The following is a 21,669-nucleotide window of genomic DNA, read 5'->3' on the forward strand; positions in this document are numbered from 1 at the left end:
GGTTAGAAAGGGTACCGTATCCCCAGATAACATGTATGGATAGCGTACACATTCAAAATATATGTCTCAGGAGGCAGGCTCAGACGGTGTTAGGCCCATTATGGATTGCACGTGATTGCACAAAGGTTAGAAAGGGTACCGTATCCCCAGATAACATGTATGGATAGCGTACACATTCAAAATATATGTCTCAGGAGGCAGGCTCAGACGGTGTTAGGCCCAGTATGGATTGCGCGTGATTGCACAAAGGTTAGAAAGGGTACCGTATCCCCGGATAACATGTATGGATAGCGTACACATTCAAAATATATGTCTCAGGAGGCAGGCTCAGACGGTGTTAGGCCCAGTATGGATTGCACATGATTGCACAAAGGTTAGAAAGGGTACCGTATCCCCGGATAACATGTATGGATAGAGTACACATTCAAAATATATGTCTCAGGAGGCAGGCTCAGACGGTGTTAGGCCCAGTATGGATTGCACGTGATTGCACAAAGGTTAGAAAGGGTACCGTATCCCCAGATAACATGTATGGATAGCATACACATTCAAAATATATGTCTCAGGAGGCAGGCTCAGACGGTGTTAGGCCCAGTATGGATTGCACGTGATTGCACAAAGGTTAGAAAGGGTACCGTATCCCCGGATAACATGTATGGATAGCGTACACATTCAAAATATATGTCTCAGGAGGCAGGCTCAGACGGTGTTAGGCCCAGTATGGATTGCACGTGATTGCACAAAGGTTAGAAAGGGTACCGTATCCCCAGATAACATGTATGGATAGCGTACACATTCAAAATATATGTCTCAGGAGGCAGGCTCAGACGGTGTTAGGCCCAGTATGGATTGCACGTGATTGCACAAAGGTTAGAAAGGGTACCGTATCCCCGGATAACATGTATGGATAGCGTACACATTCAAAATATATGTCTCAGGAGGCAGGCTCAGACGGTGTTAGGCCCAGTATGGATTGCACGTGATTGCACAAAGGTTAGAAAGGGTACCGTATCCCCAGATAACATGTATAAATAGCGTACACATTCAAAATATATGTCTCAGGAGGCAGGCTCAGACGGTGTTAGGCCCAGTATGGATTGCACGTGATTGCACAAAGGTTAGAAAGGGTACCGTATCCCCGGATAACATGTATGGATAGCGTACACATTCAAAATATATGTCTCAGGAGGCAGGCTCAGACGGTGTTAGGCCCAGTATGGATTGCACGTGATTGCACAAAGGTTAGAAAGGGTACCGTATCCCCAGATAACATGTATGGATAGCGTACACATTCAAAATATATGTCTCAGGAGGCAGGCTCAGACGGTGTTAGGCCCAGTATGGATTGCACGTGATTGCACAAAGGTTAGAAAGGGTACCGTATCCCCGGATAACATGTATGGATAGCGTACACATTCAAAATATATGTCTCAGGAGGCAGGCTCAGACGGTGTTAGGCCCAGTATGGATTGCACGTGATTGCACAAAGGTTAGAAAGGGTACCGTATCCCCAGATAACATGTATAAATAGCGTACACATTCAAAATATATGTCTCAGGAGGCAGGCTCAGACGGTGTTAGGCCCAGTATGGATTGCACGTGATTGCACAAAGGTTAGAAAGGGTACCGTATCCCCGGATAACATGTATGGATAGCGTACACATTCAAAATATATGTCTCAGGAGGCAGGCTCAGACGGTGTTAGGCCCAGTATGGATTGCACGTGATTGCACAAAGGTTAGAAAGGGTACCGTATCCCCAGATAACATGTATGGATAGCGTACACATTCAAAATATATGTCTCAGGAGGCAGGCTCAGACGGTGTTAGGCCCAGTATGGATTGCACGTGATTGCACAAAGGTTAGAAAGGGTACCGTATCCCCGGATAACATGTATGGATAGCGTACACATTCAAAATATATGTCTCAGGAGGCAGGCTCAGACGGTGTTAGGCCCAGTATGGATTGCAGGTGATTGCACAAAGGTTAGAAAGGGTACCGTATCCCCAGATAACATGTATGGATAGCGTACACATTCAAAATATATGTCTCAGGAGGCAGGCTCAGACGGTGTTAGGCCCAGTATGGATTGCACGTGATTGCACAAAGGTTAGAAAGGGTACCGTATCCCCGGATAACATGTATGGATAGCGTACACATTCAAAATATATGTCTCAGGAGGCAGGCTCAGATGGTGTTAGGCCCAGTATGGATTGCACGTGATTGCACAAAGGTTAGAAAGGGTACCGTATCCCCAGATAACATGTATGGATAGCGTACACATTCAAAATATATGTCTCAGGAGGCAGGCTCAGACGGTGTTAGGCCCAGTATGGATTGCACGTGATTGCACAAAGGTAAGAAAGGGTACCGTATCCCCGGATAACATGTATGGATAGCGTACACATTCAAAATATATGTCTCAGGAGGCAGGCTCAGACGGTGTTTGGCCCAGTATGGATTGCACGTGATTGCACAAAGGTTAGAAAGGGTACCGTGTCCCCAGATAACATGTATGGATAGCGTACACATTCAAAATATATGTCTCAGGAGGCAGGCTCAGACGGTGTTAGGCCCAGTATGGATTGCACGTGATTGCACAAAGGTTAGAAAGGGTACCGTATCCCCGGATAACATGTATGGATAGCGTACACATTCAAAATATATGTCTCAGGAGGCAGGCTCAGACGGTGTTAGGCCCAGTATGGATTGCACGTGATTGCACAAAGGTTAGAAAGGGTACCGTATCCCCGGATAACATGTATGGATAGCGTACACATTCAAAATATATGTCTCAGGAGGCAGGCTCAGACGGTGTTAGGCCCAGTATGGATTGCACGTGATTGCACAAAGGTTAGAAAGGGTACCGTATCCCCGGATAACATGTATGGATAGCGTACACATTCAAAATATATGTCTCAGGAGGCAGGCTCAGACGGTGTTAGGCCCAGTATGGATTGCACGTGATTGCACAAAGGTTAGAAAGGGTACCGTATCCCCGGATAACATGTATGGATAGCGTACACATTCAAAATATATGTCTCAGGAGGCAGGCTCAGACGGTGTTAGGCCCAGTATGGATTGCACGTGATTGCACAAAGGTTAGAAAGGGTACCGTATCCCCAGATAACATGTATGGATAGCGTACACATTCAAAATATATGTCTCAGGAGGCAGGCTCAGACGGTGTTAGGCCCAGTATGGATTGCACGTGATTGCACAAAGGTTAGAAAGGGTACCGTATCCCCGGATAACATGTATGGATAGCGTACACATTCAAAATATATGTCTCAGGAGGCAGGCTCAGACGGTGTTTGGCCCAGTATGGATTGCACGTGATTGCACAAAGGTTAGAAAGGGTACCGTGTCCCCAGATAACATGTATGGATAGTGTACACATTCAAAATATATGTCTCAGGAGGCAGGCTCAGACGGTGTTAGGCCCAGTATGGATTGCACGTGATTGCACAAAGGTTAGAAAGGGTACCGTATCCCCGGATAACATGTATGGATAGCGTACACATTCAAAATATATGTCTCAGGAGGCAGGCTCAGACGGTGTTAGGCCCAGTATGGATTGCACGTGATTGCACAAAGGTTAGAAAGGGTACCGTATCCCCAGATAACATGTATGGATAGCGTACACATTCAAAATATATGTCTCAGGAGGCAGGCTCAGACGGTGTTAGGCCCAGTATGGATTGCACGTGATTGCACAAAGGTTAGAAAGGGTACCGTATCCCCAGATAACATGTATGGATAGCGTACACATTCAAAATATGTGTCTCAGGAGGCAGGCTCAGACGGTGTTAGGCCCAGTATGGATTGCACGTGATTGCACAAAGGTTAGAAAGGGTACCGTTTCCCCGGATAACATGTATGGATAGCGTAAACACATTCAAAATATATGTCTCAGGAGGCAGGCTCAGACGGTGTTAGGCCCAGTATGGATTGCACGTGATTGCACAAAGGTAAGAAAGGGTACCGTATCCCCGGATAACATGTATGGATAGCGTACACATTCAAAATATATGTCTCAGGAGGCAGGCTCAGACGGTGTTTGGCCCAGTATGGATTGCACGTGATTGCACAAAGGTTAGAAAGGGTACCGTGTCCCCAGATAACATGTATGGATAGCGTACACATTCAAAATATATGTCTCAGGAGGCAGGCTCAGACGGTGTTAGGCCCAGTATGGATTGCACGTGATTGCACAAAGGTTAGAAAGGGTACCGTATCCCCGGATAACATGTATGGATAGCGTACACATTCAAAATATATGTCTCAGGAGGCAGGCTCAGACGGTGTTAGGCCCAGTATGGATTGCACGTGATTGCACAAAGGTTAGAAAGGGTACCGTATCCCCGGATAACATGTATGGATAGCGTACACATTCAAAATATATGTCTCAGGAGGCAGGCTCAGACGGTGTTAGGCCCAGTATGGATTGCACGTGATTGCACAAAGGTTAGAAAGGGTACCGTATCCCCGGATAACATGTATGGATAGCGTACACATTCAAAATATATGTCTCAGGAGGCAGGCTCAGACGGTGTTAGGCCCAGTATGGATTGCACGTGATTGCACAAAGGTTAGAAAGGGTACCGTATCCCCGGATAACATGTATGGATAGCGTACACATTCAAAATATATGTCTCAGGAGGCAGGCTCAGACGGTGTTAGGCCCAGTATGGATTGCACGTGATTGCACAAAGGTTAGAAAGGGTACCGTATCCCCAGATAACATGTATGGATAGCGTACACATTCAAAATATATGTCTCAGGAGGCAGGCTCAGACGGTGTTAGGCCCAGTATGGATTGCACGTGATTGCACAAAGGTTAGAAAGGGTACCGTATCCCCGGATAACATGTATGGATAGCGTACACATTCAAAATATATGTCTCAGGAGGCAGGCTCAGACGGTGTTTGGCCCAGTATGGATTGCACGTGATTGCACAAAGGTTAGAAAGGGTACCGTGTCCCCAGATAACATGTATGGATAGCGTACACATTCAAAATATATGTCTCAGGAGGCAGGCTCAGACGGTGTTAGGCCCAGTATGGATTGCACGTGATTGCACAAAGGTTAGAAAGGGTACCGTTTCCCCGGATAACATGTATGGATAGCGTAAACACATTCAAAATATATGACTCAGGAGGCAGGCTCAGACGGTGTTAGGCCCAGTATGGATTGCACGTGATTGCACAAAGGTTAGAAAGGGTACCGTATCCCCGGATAACATGTATGGATAGCGTACACATTCAAAATATATGTCTCAGGAGGCAGGCTCAGACGGTGTTAGGCCCAGTATGGATTGCACGTGATTGCACAAAGGTTAGAAAGGGTACCGTTTCCCCGGATAACATGTATGGATAGCGTAAACACATTCAAAATATATGTCTATACATCAGGAGGCAGGCTCAGACGGTGTCAGGCACAGTATGGATTTGACGGCCCAGATTACACAGCGGAGGAGCAGGGAGAGGTAAAGATTGCAAATGCTGGGGCCCTGCCCAACCAAGGGGGGCCCAGTCGTGGGCGTTGGTACTGGCACTGGGCCCCTCATAGTACAGCGGTGTGTCTGACGGCGGGTGTGCACCACCACCGTCAGAGACACTTGATTGCACTATGAAGGACCCTGTGCCAGTGCCCGCGCCCAAGAGTCCGCCTACCCACCTGTCCAGGGCAACGGCACTCGCACGGTGTCGTGCGCTAGGTGGTGACCCCGGCCATGGGGGGGGGAGGCAGCACAGTTAGGGAGTTTTAGAAAGTGGCATATGTTGATGTTGGACATTCAGCTGATGCAAAAGGCGAAATAGGTGAAGTACCAGGAAGAGGTGGACCAAAGCAAGCCATTTTTCTGTCACCCTATGTGTCATCAGGGGAAGGTGGGACAAAATCCTTGGAAACCCATGCGTGGTTCATTTTAATGAAGGTTAGATCATCCACATTTTGGGTTGACAGACGGGTCCTTTTTTCTGTCAGGATTGATCCAGCTGCACTGAAGACTCTTTCCGATAGCACACTTGCAGCTGGGCAAGCGAGCTCCTGTAAGGCATATTGGGCCAATTCAGGCCAGGTGTCCAGTTTAGCGGCCCAATAGTCAAAGGGGAATGACCTGTGTGGGAGAACATCGATATGGGAGGAAAAGTAGTTTGTAACCATAGTTGACAACTGCTGTCTCCTGTCACTTTCCATCGATGCAGTATTACCAGTTGTGTGAGCGGTATTTGAAAAATCAGTCCACAACATTGTCATGAAACCCCTGTCTCCAACGCCACTTCTGCTGTGTGCACCACGAACACCTCTGCCAAGCTGCCCCCGGCCCGTACGGCTCGTGTGAGAACCATCACCGCTGCTGTGTGCTGGGAATGCCTCAAGCAACCGATTTACCAGAGTTGCTTGTTTATTAGCCAATATTAGGTCAAGGTTCTCCTGTGGCATGATGTTTTGTAATTTGCCTTTATAGCGTGGATCCAGGATGCTGGCCAACCAGTAGTCGTCATCGTTCATCATTTTGGCAATGCGGGGGTCCCTTTTTAGGATCCGCAAGGCATAATCTGACATGTGGGCCAATGTTCCCGGTGTCAATGATGCACTGCGAGTGCTGGGTGGAGGAGCACTTTCTGGCAAATCCACATCCCTCCAGTCACGCACAAACCCTGTACCAGACCTTGCCACGCCAACATTTTCACTTGCCGCACGAGATGCATCCTCCTCCCCTAAGTAATCATCCCCATCATCATCCTCCTCCTCCTCTTCTTCCTCCACCTCGTCCAGGAGAGGTCCCTGAGCAGACAATATAAGAACAAAACCGTTGGCACAACCCTGAGAATTGTAGGTGGTGCCCAAGTAGGATCCCAATCCATGAACTAAATATATATAAACTTGGCACACACCAAAGGTTTCTGATGCAGAAAGGTGATTTTTAATTATACAACAGTACATACATACACAGACGTTTCGGTCTAGGACCTTCATCAATGTACTGTGAAATATAAATGAAAATAATACAATAAAAAAGAAAGTATATACAACAATTTATGGGTTTTCTAGGTAAATACTTTTGAAAAAATGCTGAGACATCAATCACATTATCGCACATAATAGATATTGGCAGAGAGTAATAAATAATCATGAAGAACAAGATCAACGTAGAAAAGAAAAGAACACACATACCAATATATTGTACTGTGAGATTCTTAGTGACTGGGCTTTGTGAGATAGACCTGGGAGAGGATAAAGGTGCTATAATAGCCAATATAACTTAGTGAGTGATGAGATGGTTTGTGTTACCTAAGTTACATACCAATCCTGTTAGGAGGCACATGAAGCCGTCCCACTGCTGAAGGCAAAGAATAGCACTAGAGTAATACTACAGTGACGTGACATGAAGTCACAAAATCTGTCTATAAGAGGCATAGAACTCTTACCGTAGTGATTTGTGGAGTGTGGACGCGGCGGATACTGCGTCCACACTCCACAAATCACTACGGTAAGAGTTCTATGCCTCTTATAGACAGATTTTGTGACTTCATGTCACGTCACTGTAGTATTGCTCTAGTGCTATTCTTTGCCTTCAGCAGTGGGACGGCTTCATGTGCCTCCTAACAGGATTGGTATGTAACTTAGGTAACACAAACCATCTCATCACTCACTAAGTTATATTGGCTATTATAGCACCTTTATCCTCTCCCAGGTCTATCTCACAAAGCCCAGTCACTAAGAATCTCACAGTACAATATATCGGTATGTGTGTTCTTTTCTTTTCTACGTTGATCTTGTTCTTCATGATTATTTATTACTCTCTGCCAATATCTATTATGTGCGATAATGTGATTGATGTCTCAGCATTTTTTCAAAAGTATTTACCTAGAAAACCCATAAATTGTTGTATATACTTTCTTTTTTATTGTATTATTTTCATTTATATTTCACAGTACATTGATGAAGGTCCTAGACCGAAACGTCTGTGTATGTATGTACTGTTGTATAATTAAAAATCACCTTTCTGCATCAGAAACCTTTGGTGTGTGCCAAGTTTATATATATTTACCTGAGCAGACAATGGCTGAATGTCATCAAGGATTCCCTCCTCCTCTTCCTCCTCATCAACATTGGCTGCAGACGCCTGCTCCTTAAGGTGCGTCAAAGTTTGCATGAGCAGACGCATAAGTGGGATGCTCATGCTTAGGATGGCGTCGTCTGCGCTTACCAGCCGTGTGCATTCCTCAAAACACTGAAGGACTTTACAAAGGTCTTTCAGCTTCGACCACTGCACACCTGTCAACTCCATGTCTGCTCTCAAAGTGCCTGGCCGTGTATCCTCCCACAAATGCATTATGGCCTGCCTCTGCTCGCACAGCCGCTCCACCATGTGCAGGGTGGAGTGTTACCTTGTTGCAATGTCGATAATGAGGCGGTGGTTGGGAAGGTGGAGCAATCGCTGCAGCTTCTGCATATGAACGGAGTGTACAGGCGACCGGCGGATGTGCGCGCACAGTCTTTGCACCTTCTGGAGCAGGGCTGTTAACTCCGGATAATTTTTGAGGAAGCACTGCACCACCAGGTTCAAGGTGTGAGCCAAGCAAGGTATGTGGCTGAGTTTTGAAAGGGCTATGGCTGCCACAAAATTACGGCCGTTATCACTAACTACCTTGCCTGCCTCAAGATGAACACTGCCCAGCCATGACTCAGTTTGTCGCTTCAAGTACTCGGCCAGCACCTCGGCGGTGTGTCTGTCGCCCAAACACATCATCTGCAACACAGCCTGCTGACGCTTTCCACTAGCTGCTCGATAGGGGGACACATCGTGTGCAACAGTGGCAGCTGCAGATGGAGTGCTCGTACGACTGCGCTCTGTAGACGAGCTTTCGCTTCTGGAGGAGGAGGAGGGTCGAACGCCTACAGCCAACTGTTTCCTATACCGTGGGCTAGGCAGCACTGTCCCACCACCGCTGTCCCCTGTGGACCCTGCATCCACCACATTAACCCAGTGCGCAGTGATGGACACGTAACGGCCCTGGCCATGCCGACTGGACCATGCATCAGTTGTGAGGTGCACCTTTCCGCTCACTGACTGCTTGAGTGCATGGACAATGCGGTCTTTCACATGATGGTGGAGGGCTGGGATGGCTTTGCGAGAGAAGAAGTGGCGACTGGGTAGGTCATAGCGTGGTACTGCATAGGCCATGAGTTCGCGGAAAGCTGTGCTTTCCACCAACCGAAAGGGCATCATCTCAAACGAGATTAGTTTGGCAATGTGGGCGTTCAAACCCAGTGTACGCGGATGAGAGACTGAGTACTTTCTTGACCTACTCATAGTGTCTGGGAGGGTGAGCTGGACTTGAGAGCTGCATATGGTGGAAGTAGCGGTGGACAGGGCGGACTGAGAGAGGGTTGATGATGGTGATGGAGTTGGTGTTCTTTCTGATGGCCTAGAATCAGTCTTTCGTTGATATAACAGTGGGATTCCCTGACTGCTGTGGTCTTGCAACGACACCTCAACATTTGCTGCTGTGCTAACCGGTGGGCTTACAGTGGGGGAAACAATGTAGTGTTGCTGACTACCTTCGTTGTGATCAGTTGCACATGTGGCACTTGAGGTTTGGTCTTGTGTCCACGCTTGCAAGTGCATGCTGGTTAAATGTCTAAGCATGCAACTGGTATTCAAATTTTTCAGATTTTTCCCTCGGCTAAAGGTCTTTGCGCACTTCTTACAGATAACCTTGGCCTGATCATGAGGATTTTGGTCAAAAAAGTGCCACACTGCACTCTTCCTACTTTGGCAGACATTTTGCGGCCTAGCACGCTGTGATCTTTTGACCCTCTGGACAAGCTGTCCAGCAACTCTTTTGATGTTTGGAACCTGTCTTTGGAGTGCTCCAGGCCTGCCAGATAACAGCTGTTGCGATGTCGATGTCTGGTGTGGATGCTCCTCATCTGAGCTATTGGAAGCAGCACCCTCTTCCCCCAATGGATGCCAATCTGGGTCAACAACTGGGTCATCCATCACCTCCTCTTCTATGTCATGTGCACATTCCTCTGTGTCACCGTGTATGGTGGTATAGTGTGCGGGAAGGGGCACCTGAGTCTCATCAGGGTCAGAATCTGGCTCTGTACACTGCGAGGACAATGTAGTGCTCTGAGTGAATGTACCAGCAGAATCATCCATCAGCGGCTGTGCATCAGTGCACTTCATGTCAGATTCATCTTGGCCTGGGTAATTCACCATTTCACTTGATAATCCAGGCATGGTATGTGAAAACAGCTCCATGGAGTAATCAGTAGTATGGCCTGCGTCATCCTTCAATCTTGGTTGGGGTGAAGGACACAAGGAAAGGTGTGGTTCATGAACATGAGCCTCCAATGAAGACTCAGTGCTTTTACTTTTTACAACTGAAGAAGAGGAGGCGATAGAGCTGGAGGCTGAGTCAGCAATGTAAGACAAAACTTTTTCCTGATGCTCTGGCTTTAAAAGCGGTTTGCCAACTCCTAGAAAACTAAGCGTTCGAGGCCTTATGTAGCCAGACGATGACGCAGGGTCAGCACCTCCTGCATTCGGTCCTATTTTGCTCTTGCCACTACCATCAGATCCACCACCAACACCATCATTACCAGCTGCCAACCCCCGCCCAATTTCACGGCCTCTTCCACCAGCCTTCCTCATTTTTGGTAGAAATGTAGACAAAATCCAACAAACTATATAGTAATGTAAAACAAGGTACAAGGTGTCTATACGACAGGGGAGATTTTGAATTTCTGCAGACACTTGTGGACACTGGACACTTTTGGATTGTGTGAGGCCCACTGATATCTGAGCGCTATGTGACAGGCTCGATGGCACAGCTGTGACCAAAGTGACTAGAGGATAAGGGAGATTTTGAATCTCTGCACACACTTTTGGACACTGGACACTTTTGGATTGTGTGAGGCCCACTGATATCTGAGCGCTATGTGACAGGCTCGATGGCACAGCTGTGACCAAAGTGACTAGAGGATAAGGGAGATTTTGAATCTCTGCACACACTTTTGGACACTGGATGGACACTTTTGGATTGTGTGAGGCCCACTGATATCTGAGCGCTATGTGACAGGCTCGATGGCACAGCTGTGACCAAAGTGACTAGAGGATAAGGGAGATTTTGAATCTCTGCACACACTTTTGGACACTGGACACTTTTGGATTGTGTGAGGCCCACTGATATCTGAGCGCTATGTGACAGGCTCGATGGCACAGCTGTGACCAAAGTGACTAGAGGAAAAGGGAGATTTTGAATCTCTGCACACACTTTTGGACACTGGATGGACACTTTTGGATTGTGTGAGGCCCACTGATATCTGAGCGCTATGTGACAGGCTCGATGGCACAGCTGTGACCAAAGTGACTAGAGGATAAGGGAGATTTTGAATCTCTGCACACACTTTTGGACACTGGATGGACACTTTTGGATTGTGTGAGTCCCACTGATATCTGAGTGCTATGTGACAGGCTCGATGGCACAGCTGTGACCAAAGTGACTAGAGGATAAGGGAGATTTTGAATCTCTGCACACACTTTTGGACACTGGATGGACACTTTTGGATTGTGTGAGGCCCACTGATATCTGAGCGCTATGTGACAGGCTCGATGGCACAGCTGTGACCAAAGTGACTAGAGGATAAGGGAGATTTTGAATCTCTGCACACACTTTTGGACACTGGACACTTTTGGATTGTGTGAGGCCCACTGATATCTGAGCGCTATGTGACAGGCTCGATGGCACAGCTGTGACCAAAGTGACTAGAGGATAAGGGAGATTTTGAATCTCTGCACACACTTTTGGACACTGGACACTTTTGGATTGTGTGAGGCCCAATGAATATCTGAGCGCTATGTGACAGGCTCGATGGCACAGCTGTCACCAAAGTGACTAGAGGATAAGGGAGATTTTGAATCTCTGCACACACTTTTGGACACTGGATGGACACTTTTGGATTGTGTGAGGCCCACTGATATCTGATCGTTATGTGACAGGCTCGATGGCACAGCTGTGACCAAAGTGACTAGAGGATAAGGGAGATTTTGAATCTCTGCACACACTTTTGGACACTGGATGGACACTTTTGGATTGTGTGAGGCCCACTGATATCTGAGCGCTATGTGACAGGCTCGATGGCACAGCTGTGACCAAAGTGACTAGAGGATAAGGGAGATTTTGAATCTCTGCACACACTTTTGGACACTGGACACTTTTGGATTGTGTGAGGCCCAATGAATATCTGAGCGCTATGTGACAGGCTCGATGGCACAGCTGTGACAAAAGTCACTAGAGGATAAGGGAGATTGGATTGCTTTTAAAAAAGCAGTTTGCGGAGCAGTGGGTAAACAGCAATGCAGGAATGTCAGGAAGCCTTAGAAGGCAGCCCAACAACCAACACCACTGATACACCACTATATAGCCTCCCCTTGCACTGCACACACAGTGACTGGTGTGTTGTGCAGGCCAAATTGCTAGCAGCAGAAGCAGTTTTTTTTTTCTTCTCAGCAGGACAAAAAAAAAAATTGGGATTGCTTTTAAAAAAGCAGTTTGCGGAGCAGTGGGTAAACAGCAATGCAGGAATGTCAGGAAGCCTTAGAAGGCAGCCCAACAACCAACACCACTGATACACCACTATATAGCCTAACCATGCACTGCACACACAGTCACTGGTGTGTTGTGCAGGCCAAATCGCTAGCAGCAGAAGCAGTTTTTTTGTCTTCTTCCCTGCCTAACGCTCTCCCTACAGAATCATCAGCAACCTCTCCCTATACTAAGATCGGCAGAAGTAAGATGGCGGTCGGCGTGCACGCCCTTTTATACCCCCTGTGACGCCCACCAAAGCAAGCCAATCACTTGCATGCCCTTCTGAAAGATGGTGGTGACCCGTGCCTATGTCATCACGTTGCCCACAGTGTCCGTGGATCCTGATTGGCTGAAAAAGAGCGCAAAACAAACTTTTGAAACGCGACTTTGGCGCGTAAGTCGCCGACCTCGTGGCCGACCTCATCCTAGGGTCGGGTTTCGTTTCATGAAACCCGACTTTGCCAAAAGTCGGCGACTTTTGAATTTTTTCGACCCGTTTCGCTCAACTCTAGTCCATTGCTCTAGGACTACAATGCGTGGGCAGCGGATTATTAACATTTAGTACAAGACACTTACCTTGTTGTCTCTGTGTTAAACAACATCGAATCTGCCATGTGGTAATACAGGTCTCCTCCTGCCATATAGTCCATGGATATTGCATAATTTGTTTGCTTCTCCATATACGCCCGCATGGACATTAGGTAGGGGCATCCAGCAGCCGTTCTCATGACTTCTAGCTCTTTAGAGAAAATGTCCTCCCTACAAGATCTTTTGTCCATGATCTTAATGGCTAGCAGTCCTTCATTGACCAGATCTGATGTCAAGATGACCTGGAGAAAAATCACAGCAGATCAGACCAAAAGCTCATCTATTACTGTGTAATATGTCACTAGTTTATCCCAATTATCATTACATATGAGCATCCTGTAATGAATATGTACATCCCTCCTAGGTATCTGTGCAGGATGCATTGGTTGAACACAGAGGAGGATAAATTCACACTTACTTTTCCGAAGCGTCCGTGTGTAAGAACTTTCTGGAATTCAAGGCTGGCAAGATCAATAGTATTTGGAGTGTTGACCATTTCTTTCATGGGTGAAATACAGATTTTATCTTCACTAAGGTCTTCTGCTGGCATGGCTGCTAGGCCACAAGGTATCATAAGGCTTCCATCTGCTGAGATGATACAAGATTATTAACCCCTTTGCAAATGCATAATGGAAATGCTTGTCATGTTGTGCAGCAAATGTATGGAGCGGGCTCAGTAGCTGAGCATGCACCGTACCAGGAAGATGCTCACTGTATTACATAGCTGACACCTGATTTTTTTTTTGCATTTTCTGAGGGCGCTGTATCCACCCAGCAAATTGCAACACAACGATATCACAATGTTTCTACCCAGGAAAGGTATCAATAAAAACTACAGCTTGCTGAGCAAAAAAATCACACAACTCCATTGAGTTATCAAAATCAAACATTAACAATGTCTTAGAATAATGGGGACACGAACCAAAGTATAAATATAATTCCTTATTATCTGTTATAAACCCCTATGCATGTTCAGCACTTTCCTACTTGTAACTGGCGTGGAGAAACATCTTGTGAGGTCATTTTCACCACAAACGAATAAACACAGTTAAAAAATGGAAGAATCTTTTTTTCCACAGTTTTACCACATTTTAAACCTTTTTTCTCTGTTTTCCAGAACAGTGAGTGCTAAAATAAATAGAGTCCTGCAAAACTACAGCTTGGTCCAGTAAAAAAAACAAGTCCACCTACTGTACATCTACAATGGCAGAAAAATGTTAAAAAAAGTTATGTATTTTCGAAGCAGGGATGCAAAAAAGCGGAATATTACCCCGTCAGGAAGGGGTTAACAAATACAGCTCCAGAGCACATATTATAATTTTAAACAGAATTATGTAAATGAGCAGGAAATATCTAATATTTGGGCTCTCATTAATCAAAACTGTTCAAAAGCAAAATGTTTCTTGTTGCCGATAGCAACGAATCACAGCACAGATTCCATTTCTTAACATTCAATAGAACAATGAAGCTGCATTGTAATTGGTTGCTATGGACAACAAGGACAGTTTTTCTGCACTTTTGATAACTGTGGTCTGTACATAATATTAGGAGTATAATCCCCCTCACCCCAGTCTTATTAAACAGAGCAGTGTCCATCTTACCTGGTTCTTCTTTATCTGGTGAGGTGTTTGGTGGAGAATCACTCAGCTGTTTGTTCTCTGGGATGGAGATGTTCCCAGCTGATGTCCTGGACCGCAGTAATGCACCATTCCCATTTACAATGGGTTTAGCATAGATGAGACATCTCCTACATTGGACAACCCAGTCTCTGCTGTTCCTGATCCTCTTCTGGGCTGCCGCGTTTTGTAGGTTCGGTGTCTCCAGATTTTCAGATCTGGAGAATGTGACATGTCTCAGTGTTTCTTGGAGAACCTCCTCAAGCTTTAACTCTGCGCTGATGTTTCTCCGCTTATTGAAGATGTCATCTTTGTTCCTCCTCCTTATTTCAGGGGCCAGATCTCTAATTTTTTTCAAGGAGATTATAATGGCCCTCTGAAGCTCACCAGAGGCTGCAGAGTGAGACTCCATGAGGGTCTCTATTTTCCTTTTCTCTGTAAGGATCTCATGTCTTTTGGTCTTTCTCATTTTCTCCAGAGTTCGACGTTTGGACGCCATTTCTGAGGCGTCAATGTCCATGTCCGGTAGAGTAAAGTCTTTTCGCCCTAAAGCGAACAATGGTACCTGCTCTTCATTAATTCCTCTCTTCTCTCTCAGAACCCGATGTCTTTGGGCTCTTCTTCTGTCTTTATCCATTTTGTAATCAATTTTTGCTTCGTTTGTCACGAAAAACAAAAGGGGTTGCCTCAGCCTTGGGAGTCTGTAAGGCAGTGATTTCCCTTAGACCGCAACAATGGAATATAGAATGTGATGATGTCATCACTCACTTGTGACATCGGTTTTATTGTGATGTCACCATGAGAGAGATGATAGATTTTTTCTTTATAGATAAATAAATATAAAATCTGGAGTATGCAAGCCAAACTTTTGCTGGTGTGTGTGTATATATATATATATATATATATATATATATATATATATATATATATATATATACATACACTGTGCGTTCAATTTGTATTTTTGATGAAACATTTCATTATTCAACAACTACAGCGCTGTTGGTTAGTTCAAAAGGTTAATAAACCTAAACCCTGAATATTTAGGAAAATATAAGTGAGGCTTAGTCTTTCTTATGAGAATATCTCTGTGCAGAATTATGATTGTTACAATCAATGTAAAATATCCATTTTAAAACAATGTTGTAGGTATTGTATCGTACAATAACAATAGATAATTGCAATACAGTAAAATATATTAATATATAGGACATTGCACTCATCTGCAGCATCAGAATTATGTGAATGTAGCAGAGATCAAAGTATACATTAATTCAAGAAAACAGTATACTCTTCTTGATCCATTTTATATTCGGAATCTCTTCATCCCATGTATTTAGGAATCTGGAGCACATCAGGCTTTTCCTAATTGTTATTATTATTAATAATTCTTTCTTAGTAATGTTTTATTTTTCATTACTCATTTTCTATTTTCCATTTTTTCGCTTTTATCTTTGTTTTATCCTCTTTTTTATTTTTATTAATTTTATTTTTTATTTTTGTTGTTTTTCATGTTTATTTCTCTTTTATTTTTCTTTTCATTTATTCAGTCTTTTCTTGTTTTTTTCTCTTCCCTTACAATTTTTATCTACTCCTAGCATGGTTATATTTTCCACCCCTTTCTTTTTTCTCCTGTTTTTATGACATTAAGACTAAAGGTACTGTCACACTTAGCGATGTACCAGCGATCCCGACCAGCGATATGACGCGGTCAGGATCGCTGGTACATCGCTAAGTGGTCGCTAGTGAGCTGCCACACAGGCAGATCTCACCAGCGACATCGCAGGGGACGGGGATCGCTACTTACCTGTCACACCAGGCGATCCTGCGTCCTCCTGCCCGGCTCCACGCGTCGCTCATCCTCACAGCAGGAAGCGCCACAGGAAGCTGACGACAAGAAACAGTCCTGAACGTTCTCGCACGATCAGCGATAACCAGCGGGGGAGCCGGTCGTAGGTAAGTATCAGACACAGAGATATCGCTAGCAATATCGCTATAACGTCACTAGTTATAGCGATATTGCTAGCGATATCTCTTAGTGTGACATGCCCTTAAGTTCACACTAGGCGTTTTGCTGTGTTGTTTTTCACACCCACGCACTCAGCTATTAAATTCACCCCCCACACAGTAATACTCCCCCCATACAGTAAACACCACCCACACCCAGTAAATATTCTCCCCCACAGTAGGTACTAACCCAGAAAGCAAGTACCCTGCACACACATTAAGCACCCCCCCGCAGAGAGTAATACCCCCCACACCATAAACACCACCCACACCCAGTATATAGCCCCTCCATACTGTAAATACACCCTCACACGCACTAAATTCTCCCCCAAGTAGTAAATACCCCCTCCACACAGTAAATACTCCCCCACAAGCAATAAATGCTCCCCAAGCACTAAATACCCCTCCCCCATCTTCGGTGTGTTCAGCTCCACCAACAATCCTGGTGTTTAGCGCTTCAATTGTACTTGTGTCTGTAAGACGTGAATACAATTGGTTAGGCCTGTTTCACACCTCCGTATTTTCCCGTCAGTCAAAAAGGGGCGGATCCATTTTTTTCCCCCATAGACTTACATTATTGGTGGATCTTGACTGACGGTCGTCCGTCCCAGCCGTTTTTTTAGCGGCTCCCGGGCGGATGCTATTTTGAGCATTAACCCATAAATGCCCTTCCTGGAGCCGCTAAAATCTCTCTCTCCCCACCTCACGTTCCCGCGTCCCATCCGCGCGATCTTGCTCCACCTACCGGAATTTCTCGATCCACCTCCCGGCCGACCGCTCGCGATCCAACTCGCGGTCGCTTTAAATAACGCCATGTCGCTTCTCCCGCGGATCCTTCCTTCAACAACTCCGCTGCCATCCGTCCATCAAGGATCACTTGCTCTCATCCTTTGGCAGATTTCAACTGACCGCCGCCGACAGAGGTATGAAACAGATCTTAGCATGAATTGGCTAATTTATGCACTAAGCTTTCTCAATTTTTCATATTCCTAGTGCAGTAATGCAATTCAATTTTCATATTTCATATTTGCAAGCTATGGCGCTACAGAGTGCTGCTTTATTTGTTTGATTGTATATGAGTTGGTGACTCTAGGTAAGCACCTTTTCACACCTAGTTTATGTTTGGATGGGATGGTCAGTTTCTTGATTTGTATTCATTAGCCTTCTGACTGAGCACTCTGCCTCTTAGCCTCAGGTGTTTTTAATCACATCAGGACCCTACCCCTCCACCTAGATATAGATTTCAGTCCAAGAGAGGATTCACATTAGGTTCCCATACAGATGAAGACTTTAGTCTAAGATAGGATTGGCATTGTTAGGTCCTGGAAACGAGAATCGCCTTAAGGTGGCTTCCAGGTACACATGAATTGGCCAATTCTTGCGCTAAGCGTTCTCAATTTTTCATATTTCTAGCGCAGTAATACAATTCAATTTTCATATTTCATATTTGCATGCTATGGTGCTACAGAGTGCTGCTTTATTTGATTGTGACCTAGTGGACTCGCTCATGACTACCACCCTGTGCCACCTTGTTACAGCTGCATATGAACAGAAAGGAACTGCACATGATGGAGTGGGGGAGGGGAACTGCACATGAATAGAAGGGGACTGCACATGATGAAGTGGGGAGAGAATGGGGGACTGTAAATGATGAAGTGAGGGGGAAGGAGACTGCAAATGATGAAGTGAGGGGGAGGAAGACAGCAAATGAAGTGAGCGGGACAGCAAATGATGAAGTGAGGGGGGAAGGGGAACTGCAAATGATGAAGTGAGAGGGAGGAGGACAGGAAATGATGAAGTGAGAGGGACTGCAAATGATGAAGTGAGGGACGAGGGACAGCAATTGAATTAAAGGTGGGGGATGGGGAGAGCAAATGAGGACCTGGGGAGAGAAAATAATGATGAATTTTGAGAGTGGTGGGAGTAAATGATGTATTGAATGTGGGGAAGAACAGTTGATAATGAATAGAGGGTGGGAGACAGACAAGATATGACAATGAACTGGGGCAGATGTGGCATGTAAATATAATGAATCAGGGGAGCGGGGGGCACATAGTGGGGGGCGTTGAGGATGCAGTGACTGGTAATGAATAGGGGGATAGAATACAGGGGCTAATTAATGTATATATTTATTAGGTGGGAAAATGGCTATTTGTAGTTGGTGGGGGCGCAGTGGTGGATTATAATTTATATTTGGAATGGTGGATTCCATAATAACTAATTATATATTAATGGTGGGTAGCACACCTGTATTCAGATGTGTAGTGTAGAAGAAAGGGAAAAAGTAGGGAATGTGCTTTGGAAGCGGGGCTCTAGGTAACTGTGTTATTTTATGCAGAGACAAGTCCTGGCTGGAAGAAATGATGGCGGTCTGCGCTGCATGAAAAAGAAAAGCAATGATGACGGACTTCTGGTAGAGACATCACTGGTGAGTCAGTGTGTTACCTGTATAGTGACACCATACACTCTATTACCTGTTCACTGTACACTATATACAGAGCTCCTGTATATAATGTCACTGGTGATCACTGTATTACCTATACACTGACACTATATACAGAGCTCCTGTGTATAATGTCACTGGTGATAACTGTATTACCTGTACACTGACATTATATACAGAGCTCCTGTGTATAATGTCACTGGTGATCACTGTATTACCTGTACACTGACATTATATACAGAGCTCCTGTGTATAATGGCATCAGTGTTGTGTTTTTTATTAATGATCAGTACTGTAGTATTCGGTCACTATGTGGTGGTAGTATGTGATCTGGTTATGGTGTGGCTGTATTTCTCCCTGTATGTGGTATTATTTGGTCACTATGTGATGGCAGTATGCGATCTAGTAATGGAATGGAGGTCTTTGTTCCTTATATGTGGTATTATTTGGTCACTATGTGGTGGTAATATATGGTCTGGTCATGGTGTGACCATTTTTGCCCCTTGTATGTGGTATTAATGGTCATTCCAAGTAATATATGTGACTCATTCCCTTAAAGAAAAATTAAAAAATAGACCTAAAAAAAGTTTTGGTTTTTTTATGAATTTTTTAATAGGTTAGAGTAGAGTAGGGTCCCGCCAAGAGAGTTTACCTTGTCGAGGTGGTGGCTTAAAAATTCTTTTGGCCAAAAAAAAGTTGCTGGCTATGTATGTGATCTGGTGTCTGCTGGAAACTGTTAATATCAGATGATGAGAACGTGGTGCAGAAGATGAGTTTTTCCAAGAGTGAGCGGTGGGACTCTGGAAGGTTTGATGTGTGGAGGCGGAGCTGCGGTGGAGCCTGGATGGAATCTCAAGGGGGCCTGAAAATTTTGCCAGTATGGGGCCCCGAAATTCCTACTGGCAGCCCTGACTACTGTTATCCCTTTTGGTCCTGCTGGGACAGCTGCCACGTGTTCGGGGTCTAACTGGAGGTAGCACCTGTGTCCTCCGGTATTCCATTCTGGCCCTGTCTGAGGGGCTTTACTACGGGTGCCCGGGGCTCACTAGTCACGCCCCCTTCAGATCCCCCCGGACCGTGGTCCTGAGGTTCCACTTTAAAAATAAAATCGAATGTGAACTTCACCATCCCTGCCTCCGCTTCTATTCGTTACATACTGGGAGACCATGTCACAGATGTATGGAGGAGACAGGTTGTGAATGGCTTTGTATGTCATGGTTAGGGTTTTGAACTGGAGTCTCTGGGCAATAGGAAGCCAGTGAAGGGCCTGAGATGGGGGGAGGCTGGGGAATAGCAGTTATATTTATCAAACAAACTAAACTATTAATACCAAACAAGGATAATGATCATTCCACTCTATGTGAAAACGCCATGTCTTCTGTTTTTCACCGGCCTGTGTATAAATACAGTTTTGCTCAAAAGTTGACCAAGCCAATTTTTACAATTCTGACCACTGTCACTTTATGAGGTTATAACTCTGGAACGCTTCAACGTTTCACACTGATTCTGACATTGTTTTTTCGTGACATTCTACTTCATGTTAGTGGTAAAATTTCTTCGACATAACTTGCATTTATTTTATAAAAAAAAAAGGAAATCTGGCAAAAATTTTGAAAATTTTGCATGTTTCAAACTTTTAATTTTTTTTTACCCTTAAATCAGAGAGTGGTGTAACACAAGGCAGTTAATAAAATAACATTTCCCACATGTCTACTTTACATCAGCACAATTTTGGAAACAATGTTTTTTTTTAGGACATCATAAGGGTTAAAAGTTGACAAGCAATTTCTTATTTTTCCAACAAAATTTACAAAACCATTTTTTCTTAGGGACCACCTCACATATGAAGTCAGTTTGGGGGGCAATAGAACAGAAAATACCCAAAAGTGACACCACAGTGATCAAAATGAACCAATAGGAAAAATTTCCTATTGTTGCCGGGTACTGGCCGGCAGATCTCAGCAGGCGCACTGCGCATGCGCCCGTCATTTTCTCCCAGAAGAAGATGCTCAAGGAACTTCACAGGGGATTTGCAGGGACAATGGAGGTACAGAGGAGGGATCGGGGGACCCCATTTCTCTCTCCTATGATGTGCGATCTCATCAGAGAAGAAAGGAATTAAATGGAAATCAGACTTTTTTTGCAGTCGCCGTTATATTGTTAAACCGACCCGAATCATGTTCTCTCCGGTTTCAGCTACCTCTGGTAGCAGAGACCCCAGAGAGTTTTTCTCATGAGTATATGTGACTCTTTATATGGTGTTTATGTATCTTCACAGAGACTACAGTATTCTCTACAAGAAGGACAAAAAAGTTCACTATTGAGGGCAGTAATGTATTAACCATGTGGTCATAGTGACCTGCAGAGCTTGGAATTATTTCATGTGCAGAAAATAAAACGTTAATGA

This window comes from Dendrobates tinctorius, unplaced genomic scaffold (genome assembly GCF_039654945.1).
Source record: "Dendrobates tinctorius isolate UK_male_01 unplaced genomic scaffold, ASM3965494v1 ptg000029l, whole genome shotgun sequence".
Lineage (NCBI taxonomy): Eukaryota > Metazoa > Chordata > Amphibia > Anura > Dendrobatidae > Dendrobates > Dendrobates tinctorius.